Below are 11233 nucleotides of genomic sequence, written 5' to 3'. Positions count from 1 at the left end.
AATTTCCAAGATCAGTGAAGGGTCTGTGATTTTACCCAACTTAAAAACCAGTAAGATTTGACTACTTGCTATTTGAGGAATGGTAGCAGAAGACACAAAACTTCTAGTTCAGTAACAAAGGGGATGTTATTAGTCAGAGCAAAGCAGTAGCCACAGTTCACATTCACATCAGTTCCTCATGCCCTACCACGTACAGCGAGAGTGATGCAGGTGGGCGGAGGTGAGTGGCAGCACACACAATGGGCTGCAATAGGAGAGGACTGTAAGTTTGCGGAACTTGCCACTCTGAGATAAGCAGATCTATGTCCATTCTCTGTCAAAAGGAACATTTTCATAGTTCCCCCCTGCTGAAACAACCTTGACAAATAGTAATGATCTGTCAGGGCTTTGCATTTCTGACACACCCAGCAGGAAGACCTAGGGGCACTCAGGGTCCATCGCAGATCGCCACCCCCAATAGAATGAAGTGCTTTAGCTGTTTAACTCTGACTAAAGCTTCATAATGAATAGAAAATAAAACCCGAGGTCCTCACCAAGGTGTGGTTGGCACAGTTACTGGTAAACCTACTCTTAGTGTAACGAAAAGGAAATACATAGAAAAAAGGAAGTAATAGATGTGGCCAGAAGAAAGTTCTGTATTCATTAAGATGGAGTTTTGATAGAGCATGAACTATACTTTTCCATGGATCTACCAAATGCTGTAGCAGCAACCCTATTATTCCAGGCTCTCTGCCCTGATGGGTCTTCACTCTGCACGAGTATCATGGCCACTGAACTTCTAACACGCCTCCATCAGAAAAAGGACTCAATCTGGAACCAGCTACTTCACTCCCCCGACCTCTATGCCTGATCCCTTAAACCTATACTTGCAGACTTAGCAAGAGACTGACCTTAAACCAATTCCAATTCACATTCTTGCCAACTTCTAATCCAGACATCTTTATCCAATATTTTAGTTCTTAGGTATATTTCAATTAATAAATGACACAGAAATGATGGAGTTAAAATACCAACAGTTTGCAAACCCTAATAAAATAATATATCTAAGAAATAGTTCTGTTGCTACCAGTAAGTGCACAAAAAGAGATATTGCCAATGATTATGTGCCTCTGGTAGAAATAGTTGGCACTGTTAACATAAAAAACAACAACATTGGAACCTGTAAAGAATTTTAGTGAGTTTATTTGAGCCAAAGTGTCGACATATGCCAAGAAGCACAACCTCAATGGATTGAGATATGGGAGAATGCAGGGTTACATCTATATTTATACATTGCAATCAAAGGAAAGGGACGTAGGTGAGTTACATGAAATTCATTGGTGATAGATTAGGGAGGTGGGACGGAGCAAAGTGGAGAAACCTCTGGGATAGGGTAAAAGGTGAAATGATGGACGTGAGCTTCTTTCACAGAGATGGATACAGGATACTCTAACGGAATTAACAGTTGACAATTAACTTGATAACAATAACAATGAGGGAATGTCTCCAGGCCATTTGTTGTGTCCCCTGGGTCCAGAAAAAAGGGAAGTTACAAGTTATCCAGACATCTCACAGATATGTTATCTTAGAGGCCAGAAGGCAAATGGGCTCAGTAAAGATCTAAGTTGATCTTTGTTAGGGAAAATATCTGCCTAGGACATGACTACCCACTATAACCTGTTTGTAGTTTAAATATTTAATTTTAAAACCATCTTTTGTGGTTATTGTAGGTCTCTGAGTTTGCAAGACTGCCACACAGGCCTCTCCTGAGCTTGTCAGGTTTCAATGTTTTTTTTTCGTTAACAGCACCAACTCAGAAGCCACCTTGAAATATAAAACTGTTAGTGTTTCTTATCCAATCTATGGTGTTTAGTTATATTAATGTTATGATTTAAGGATTTAAAACAGTGTAAGAATAATTACTTGTGTGATTTAAAATAGGAATGAAAGCATTTACTTTTATGAGTGATTTATAGTTTAAGTGTGAATTGTATTTCTGATCTTATTCTGATTTTATTTTAAGTAAAAGAAATTATTTGAAATGTGTTTTAGGCTTAGTATAAGTATTGTAACTCCATATAATGTGACTTGGATCCATTTTGTAAAACTTGAGTTTTAAAACTGACTTTGAGCCCCTAACTGTGTGAACGCCCTAACATGTCCTTATCTGGAAAGTTGTAACTGTGTGAACGCCCTAACAAGTGTTTATCTGAAAAGTTGGAAACTGAGGCTAAAGGTACCTGGAGAGCGCCCGATTAGACACACTGAAGATCTATTGGTTGCACCCAGAAGGAATTAAGAAACACCCAGAAATGGCCATAAAAGAAGGGACCTAGAGGCACTGGGCAGAGACCATGAAGGCTCCTCCACCCGACGTGCTCTCCCACTCTCTTCTCCCTGTTCGAAATACTGCATGAGACTCTGCCTGAGTGAAGCTGTCACTCTGCCTGTGAGCCAAACTTCTGAGGCCTCGTTCCTGACCGAGACGCTGCAGCAACGTGTTCCTGACCAGTGTGCGTGTCTGTCGGCGCGGATCTCCAGGTGACCTGCCTAGACTTCTGGAAACCACCAGGACTCTGGTAAATAAACCTTGGTATTCATGCATTTTAACTCTTGTGTCCGTGTTTAGTTTATGCTCGGTCAATTTTAGTTAAGTACTGTGGGCAACCCGTATAAGTCCAGTTCTCTGGCTGAGGGACCCCAGTCACCTGTGCAGAAGTTCCCACCTGAGGCTGAGTTGGAGCATATGGATATAACCACCAGCATGTAGGAGTAAAGAAACATGTTAAACCATCAGAAAATAACTATCAATATACATTTGGGGAGACAAACAATCTTCTTTCATCACCATAAACATGGCAAGCAATGAAAAGAGAGAACATGAGACATACAGATGAAATACAAGTGACTTCAGAAACAATTGCAACACATGAGCCATACATAACATTGATCTTATGTTTGGGAATTGGTTAGGGATTGATTGTTGCTTTTCACTACAAATCTTTTGAGTCAGCAGGATATTTGAACATAATGTTGTGATTCATAAAAATCACACAAAAATTCCTATTCATGTAAAGAATAAATGAATTTCAGGCAAGATGAATATAAGGAGGTCACGTTGATGTTATAGTGAAAGGAGGGGCTAGAATGCACCGAGAAGTATGAAAGATCAAGGCAGGGATTTATAGTCTCAGTGCTGAGCCAGAACTGCTGCACTGACCTGCTCAGATTTCTCTTTCCATCCTGGACAGGCAAGGTTAAATTCCAAATGAGAAGAGAGCTATTAAAGTTGCAGAGGGGGCAGATTACCTGAATTTGGGGAAGGAGTCTCTGTTTATACAATAGTTCCAAGCTCTATTTATAATTATTTTCATTAGCTCATTTTTATTGAATTTATTGTAGTTACATTGGTCAGTAAAATTATATAGGTTTCAAATGTACAATTCTGTAATCCATTATCTGCCCATTGCATTGTGCATTCACCATCCAAAATTTAGTCTCCTTTCATCACCATTTATCCATGTTTACTCTCTTTCACCTCCCCCCTTTTCCTCTGGTTATCACCATACTGTTGTCTGTTCCATGAGGTGTTTTTTTTATTATTATTATTATTATTATTATTATTATTATCTTACTCTCTTCATTGATTCATTGGCTCTTGTTCTAATATCTTTCCCTCATTATTTTCTCAATCTAACTCATTAGTTGCCTACTGGTGCTGGCCTCTGCTCTGCTGTGATGACCCAGACTTAGAAACTTTCCCTTTCAGAATGTTGTTGCTCATGCACTCAAACAACACAAGTTTTCTAAATGTTGGCATAATGGAGTGAAGCATTATATCAACATCTAATAAAGCCAGGATGATGACAACCTTGTAAGGCATTTATATTATTAAATGTTTTATGGCTATTCCTGATAACAGGATTTTCCTCTGCTGTCTTTATTGTCAGTATTTCTACCCCTCCTCTGTCTCTGTCTCTGTCTCTGTCTCTGTCTCTGTCTCTCTCTCTCTCTCTCTCTCTCTCTGTCTCTCTCTCTCTCTCTCTCTCTCTCTCTCTCTCTCACACACACCCAGATGCCATGTTGCTCAGGTCTCTCACTCTTTTTTTAATGTTAAGTTACTCTCACAATGCCCCTACATTTCTATTTCAAATATTATTGGAAAGCAAAAGTTCTTCCCATTTTATTTTATAGAAGAATTCAAATCATTTGATCATTTATTGTTTGAGCAACATAAAGTAAAGGCAGAGAGTTTGGGAGTCCATTAACAGGGTCAATTCTTTGCCATCATCTCTTACCCAGCAGTTGTAAGCAGAAGAAAGTAGAGAGTGATTGTTACAATTATCTATATATATGAGACTAATATGCTAAGTGTCTATCTGACTGGTATCTATGATACACACTAATCACCAGGGGGCAGACACTCAATGCAGGAGCAGCCATGGTGCACACTGGCCATTTACAGAGAAACAGCACCACGGGCGTGATGCCCATGAAATAATACTTGGCTTTCCCCAAGTGGGACACAGGCCCTGCCACCAACCCAGAGCAACACCCCACCAAATTGCAGCCATTGCTTCCAAGACCCATGGCACAAAATGTGGCCCACAGTCCAGCCCAGCCCAGAAATGGTGGCTGTGGGTGCCAGTAATGACATTATGTCACAACGGCCAGCTCCCTCTCTCTAGTGATTACTAGCCTCCTTGCAGCTTTTTAGCCCAGGAACACCAGTTGCTTTAGAGCCAGGTGCAAATATTTTACACTTTAACCAAATGTCTGTGAAGCTTTTTCCTGTGCCTCAAACTCATTTGATCTTCACAGAAGTCTTGGAGTAGGTAGATAAGAGACTCGGTGGAATCCTATTTTCATTAGCTGGAAAACGGAGATTTAGAAAACTTAGAAACTTGACCTGACTGAAAAGAAGTAAGAAATGGTGGACCTTGAAAATGGTTTCAGGTTTTCTCACTGTGCAGAATATAGTCAAACACTGCTGCAGTTAAGTATTCCACCCTTTGTTCTCCCCGCATGATCTACAATAATAATCTGCTTCATCTTGATATTTATTGCTGTGTTGCTGAAAATTACCTAAAAGAGAAGTTGGGGTGATTCACTGGGCTGGAAAAAGTTTAGCTAAATCAGAAAGGAAGCTTAATTAAGCAAGTTTATTCTATATATATGTAAAAAGCTAAGTTGACTCACACATGTGCGATACATATAAAGCTCATGCTGGTGCCAATTGTACATGTGTGTTTTGATCTGTCATTATCTATTGTGAATTTGGTTGACATATTATAGATAAAGGGCAAATAGTGATATTAAAATATTTCTTCTAATTAATTTCATTTCAATGTGCACGAATTTGTGCACTGGGCCTGGTCACCCCTAACTCCCTCCCTTGCAGGTCTGATGAACCCTAACTGCCCTCCCCTGCAGGCCTGGTCCCCCCCCCCCCCAAATGTATCTCCCCTGCAGGCCTGGGTCCCCCAGAACTGCCCTTTCCTGCAGACCCAGTTGCCCCCAACTTCCTTCCTCTGCCAGGCCTGCAGGGGAACAGTGATCTCCTGGTTCATAAGTTGATGCTCAATCATTGAGAGTTGCATGTAATATGGACATGTTGCCTAGAGATTCAGAAGCCATTTGTAATCATGAAGATGAAATCCACAAAGGACAATAGATCTGTAAGATGGAAGGAGCCATGACATCCCCTTGGACAGCTCACTGCAGATAGGTTACATAACAAAAATAAACCACTTGCCTACTGGAGTCATTCTTCTTTTATTTATTTAAAATTTTATTTTATTGTTTAAAGTATTACAAATAGTGGTACATATATCTTCTCTTTTTCCCCATTGACCTCCCCCCAGCCTCTCCTACCCACTGGCACATGCCCTCATTTCACCTCTCAGTGTCTTGTGTCCATTAGTTGTGTTTATATGCATTCATGCAAGTCCTTTGGTTGATCTCTCTCTCCCCACCCCCTCACTTCCCAATACTTCCAAGCCTTCCCACTGTAATTTGACAGTCTGTTTGATGCTTCTCTGCCTGTGTATCTATCTTTTAAAAAAATATGTATTTTATTGATTTTTTACAAAGAGGAAGGGAGAGAGCTAGAGCTAGAAACGTCGATGAGGGAGAAACATCGACCAGCTGCCTCTTGCACACCCCCTACCGAGGATGTGCCCGCAACCAATGTACATGCCCTTGACCGGAATCGAACCTGGGACCTTTCAGTCTGCAGACTGATGCTCTACCACTGAGCCAAACCGGTTTCGGCATGTATCTATCTTTTTATTCATCAGGTTATAATGTTAATTATTTTCCACAAATGAGTGCGATTATGTGGTATTTTTCTTTCATTGCCTGGCTTATTTCACTTAGCATAATGCTCTCCAGTTCTATCCATGCTGCTTCAAATGGTAAGAATTACTTCTTTTTTATAGCAGCATAGTATTCCATTGTGTAGATGTACCATAGTTTTCTAATCCACTCATCTGCTGTTTCCAAATCTTAGCTATGGTGAATTGTGCTGCTATGAACATAGGGGTGCATGTATCCTTTCTGATTGGTGCTTCTAGTTTCTTGAGGTATATTCCTAAAAGTGGGATTACTGGGTCAAATGGGAGTTCCATTTTTAGAGTTTTGAGGAAACTCCATACTGTTCTCCACAGTGGCTGTACCAGTATGCATTCCCACCAGCAGTGCAAGAGGGTTCCTTTTTCTCCACATCCTCTCCAGCACTTATTGTTTGTTGATTTGTTGATGTTGGCCATTCTGACAGGTGTGAGATGGTACCGAATTGTCATTTAAAAAAATATATTTTATTGATTTTTTACGGAGAGGAAGAGAGAGGAATAGAGAGTTAGAAACATCAATGAGAGAGAAACATCGATCAGCTGCCTCTTGCACACCCCCTACTGGGGATGTGCCCGCAATCAAGGTACATGCCATTGACCGGAATCAAACCCAGAACCTTTCAGTCCGCAGGCCCATGCTCTATCCACTGAGCCAAACTGGTTTCAGCCAAATTGTCATTTTGATTTGCATCTCTCAGATAATTAGTGACTTTGAGCATGTTTTCTTATGCCTCTTGGCCTTCCCTCTGTCTTCTTTTGAAACTATTTAGGTCCATTGCTGTGGGAAGCCGTGTTCCGTGGGGCCCAAGGGCAAGGATGGAGCATAGGGTAGGGACGCCTACCTGCTCTCCTACAGGGGATTGAGCGCAGGGTAGGGACGCCTACCTGCTCTCCCCTAAGCCTTCAGGGTCAACCAAGGACAGGGCAGACCATAGCCCCATTGTTAGAGAGTGCGCGTGATGCACGACTTATCTGGATGTTCTCAGCTAGGCTGTTCTCAATGATATCTAACCAGACGCTTGCTCTATGTATCTCTTCCAAGAATGTCTTGAGGGGCTGACGGGCGGCCTTGTCCTGGGAAAGGGGCACTTGGAGAAATGCCCAGAAAAGCCTCATAAATGTACGCTTGCAACTAATAAAGTTGCTGCAGTCTTGAGCTGCAGTCCTCCCAACCCCATCCTGTCTCTTGTCTTTCTTTCTCAGCCTCACCCCCTCATTCAGGTTATCTGGTCGATCAGCCGGCAGGTTCCGGCAGGTGGCGCCCGACCAGGGACCTGAAAACCTGGGAGAACGGTAGAGGCCGCCGCTCGGGAGCAGCTGCACGCTTGAAAAGGTAAGGAGAATTCGGGGAGCGGCTAAGCGCGATTGTTGGGAGTAAGAAATCATGGGGCAAGGGAATAGCAAAATGCTGTTCGCACAAGTTCTTAAAGCTATGCTCCGTTCTAGGGGCATGAAGGTGAGCACCGCACAGCTGCAAGCTTTTTTGCAGTTCGTGGAGGAAGTGTGTCCGTGGTTCCCTGAGGAGGGAACGGTCAGTATAGAAACATGGACAAAGGTTGGGGAAAGAATTCAGGGGTATTATCAGGCGCACGGTCCTCAGAAGGTACCGGTGGAGACGTTCTCTCTTTGGGCTCTGGTGAGGGATTGTTTAGACCCCCGGCATGAGGAGCTTAAGATTAAGGAGAAGCTGGCTGCGCAGGGAACTCCCCCGGCTCCGGTTGTCCCTACCGCCCCACCTGCTCCGGTGGTGGGGTCGGCCGCTGGGGAAGAGTTAGATCCTAAGAACGCCCAGGACTTAGAGGAGGCTGCTGCCCGGTATAAGAGAGAAAAGGATTTGATCATGCTGTCTGAGGAAGCAGGGACAAAGGAAAATCCTATGCAGAAGGCAGTGGAGCAGCTTACTAGGCAGCTGCAGGAAGCACTGCAAACTGCGGTACAGCAAGCGCAGAAAAACATCCTTGCTCGAGCGCCAACGCCCACGCCCTCGCAGATGGCCGGGCTGGAGGGACCCCCGTTAGTGGAGCTGGAAGAAGGTTCAGGGGAAAAAAGCGGGAAGAAAAAGGGCAAGGAGAGCAGGGCAAGCTCCAGCTCCAGAGGTAGGGCCCCCCGCTCTAGAAGAAGCCGTCACGACCGAGGGGCGAGCTCGGCGAGTTCAGGGATAGAGTCTGTAGAGGAGAGCACAGAGGCAGAATCCGGTACTGAGGATGAGAGACCAGGGTATGCTCAGAAGGTGAAGGTGTTAAAGGAAGAGGAAAGGCTAATGGTTGCTATGGCTCAAGCGAGGCCAGGACAAAAGAATGATCCCGGATGGGGGAAGGTGCAGGCTAGGCCAGTGATGCTGTCCCCCCTCCAGGCAGCTGAAGAGGGAAGGGCTATCTGCTCTCCCACATTAAGATTACTTGCAATAAGACTACTTAATGCCTTGTTTAAAAATTATAAGAGAACTCACAGGGAAATGCTGATCTTGGCCAAATTGGGTGCTAGTTATTACTTCAGAAAGCAAAAAAGAAAGAAAAAATTTAAGACCTGTCTTTATCTTTTAAGCATGAAAACATGTGTGGCCAGAATTGTTGCTGAAACTTCCCCCAGAGCAAGGAGGATTTGGGAGAAGGGAGACATGTAGAGATCCAATAAGGAAAACCACTCTCCCAGTAAGCTGAGGAATGTGATATTTTGCATTTAAATGGCTATAAACTTCCTCCAAGCAATTTAAAAGAACATGAAAGGATTTAATCCCTTCCACTGTGTGGAAAGCCTCACTGGAAAGGCACTTGAGCATTCTATATTGGCCTTTCTTGCCTTATTTGCAAAGAGGGACCCTCTTGTCACAATCCAATTGCCCACAGCTGTTGCTTGAGTTTTCAATTCATGCTGAGGTTAAAGCCTCGTGGTGGCTGGTACCATGGATCCGTCTCTCGCCCAATGGCGTGAGCTGGGACCTCCCTGGAGAAGAAACCTGGGTTCCCCAAGATATGTGATCAATGCCGGGGCCCCGCCAGCAGGCGAGGGGATCCCAAGGCAGTACTGGGCATGGAGGCCATAGGGGCATAGGCTACCAAGGAGACAGAACTGAACCTCACATCACCCTGCTTGGCCCCGGAGGATGGCTGGTTAGCCAATGACGGGTAAGATTCCTCAAGGGAGGGACAACCTAAGACAGGCACAGCCGCAGAGGGCCATCAGGAGAGAACTTGGGGGCCAACAGAGGTGGGGCACAGATCCTCACCCCCCCAACGCTGTAGGGGCTTGAACACTCGCCCTTTTGAGGGATGTCTCCTGCCCCATGGCTGCTTCACGCTTCCCATGCCCAGCTCAGATTGGGACCAGGCAACAAACAGATTTGGTCCAGCTCAGATTGAGACCCAGCTACAAACAAGAGACTTGGCACGGCTCTTATTGAAACCCAGGCAACAGAGAAGTGGCTGATGGCGACTGTCCTACATCTAAATCCAGCCTAAATCTACGAGTGCTCAGGGCTTTCTCAAGGATGCATATAATCTTTTCCACTAATATTTACAGAGTAAACTAAAATTGTTGTTGAGGAATTAAATTTGATAGTAAAATAGTCACGTTTTCAGATTAATTTAAATTGGCTAAATGAAGTGAGTTAATATTCAAGAAAATTTAATTGTACAACAGGCTGTTCCTAAAGTATTAACCAAAATTTCTATTGGTAGTCCATTTCATGGTAAAATTGTTTAACATACAATAAACCCTGAAGCAGTCATAGTTTTTGTACAAAAAATTACAATTTAAGTTATCAAAACAGCATTATAAAAATTTTTTCCAAAAGCCTCCTAATAATTAAATAGAAAAAAGGGGGATAGTGGAAAATACCATGTAAGAAAAAATGTCCTGTAAGTAAATTACATCTAGAAAAATTTTTCTTCTTTTGAAAACCAATTTTCATTTGTAATGATAACAGTAAGACAGCCATGAAAAACACACATAGTACCACAATAAGTCAAAGAAAAATTGTTTGGGCAAAAAATTAAAAGTATCCCAAGTAAAATTTATAGAAAAAGATTCCTTTATTAATTTTGGTCGAGATATGTTTGTATATTTTCAGAAAACTCCAAGACCATGTGGGTTCCTGCAACAGAGGAATTAGCAGGAATGCTCGAGCCATGAAGACAGGAGGAAAAACAGACCAGAGATGGAAGATGCTGACGACGCCTTGCCATACTAGCAGTCGGCAGATGTGCGTCGCTGCAGGTTGTCCAGGACCAAACCAGAGGTCGGACCTGCATTGCCACTATTTTTCCACCATTGCTGACATGGACTCAGAACTGTTGGACATTAAAATTTGGACTTAAAAAAACTGTTTGACATTGAATCTGGGATTCAAAAACTGTTGGCCCAGAAGGAAACTTACTGCAGACTGATTTCATTTGACTCTCAGCATTGCTTGTTTCATTTTTTGTTTATTTCTAGTCTACATATGCAAAATTTTTTAAGGAAAGAAAACGGGGGAGATGCTGGAAACCAAATCAGTTCCACTGAAAAAGAGATATTGACAGGAAGCCAGGAAGGCTGGTCAAAAACCTTAATTGCTCTAACCTTTAGTTGAGATTTTGTTAGCTGAAGCAGAATCTACAAGTTTCTGTTATTTCCTGCCTAAGGGCTATATGTAAGTTTCTGTTTATGTTGCTTGTGGGGCTACTTCCCTTGACCTGTTAGAGCTACATCAAGATATACTTGCTCTGCGACAGGCCCCCCAGCTGGATACTTCCATAGCCGAAGTGGCCAGACAAATGGTTGAAGGATTTCAGGCTCGATTTCCCTCGCTAAGTGATTGGCAACATGGGATGGGGGCCCTCCTGAGCTTGGCAGGGATAGTTTTATTAGGAATGCTGCTGCTCCCTTTTGCTATCCGATTGCTGGCTAGAGACGTAGCAGCT

The 11233-nt window shown here is 43.2% G+C and overlaps 1 long non-coding RNA gene across 1 annotated transcript; it reads left to right on the top strand.

Moving 5' to 3' along the window:
* Positions 1-2204: 2204 nt before the first annotated feature.
* Positions 2205-10534, top strand: LOC311611304. The gene is made up of 3 exons (XR_014793096.1): positions 2205-2558; positions 7536-7665; positions 10402-10534. It is a non-coding gene; the product is annotated as an uncharacterized lncRNA (long non-coding RNA).
* Positions 10535-11233: the final 699 nt, after the last annotated feature.

The sequence above is a fragment of the Pipistrellus hanaki genome (assembly GCF_964339955.1).
Source record: "Pipistrellus hanaki genome assembly, chromosome: 16".
Lineage (NCBI taxonomy): Eukaryota > Metazoa > Chordata > Mammalia > Chiroptera > Vespertilionidae > Pipistrellus > Pipistrellus hanaki.
Note: the sequence above shows the minus strand (reverse complement) of the source record. Positions and strands in the feature narration are given on the sequence as shown.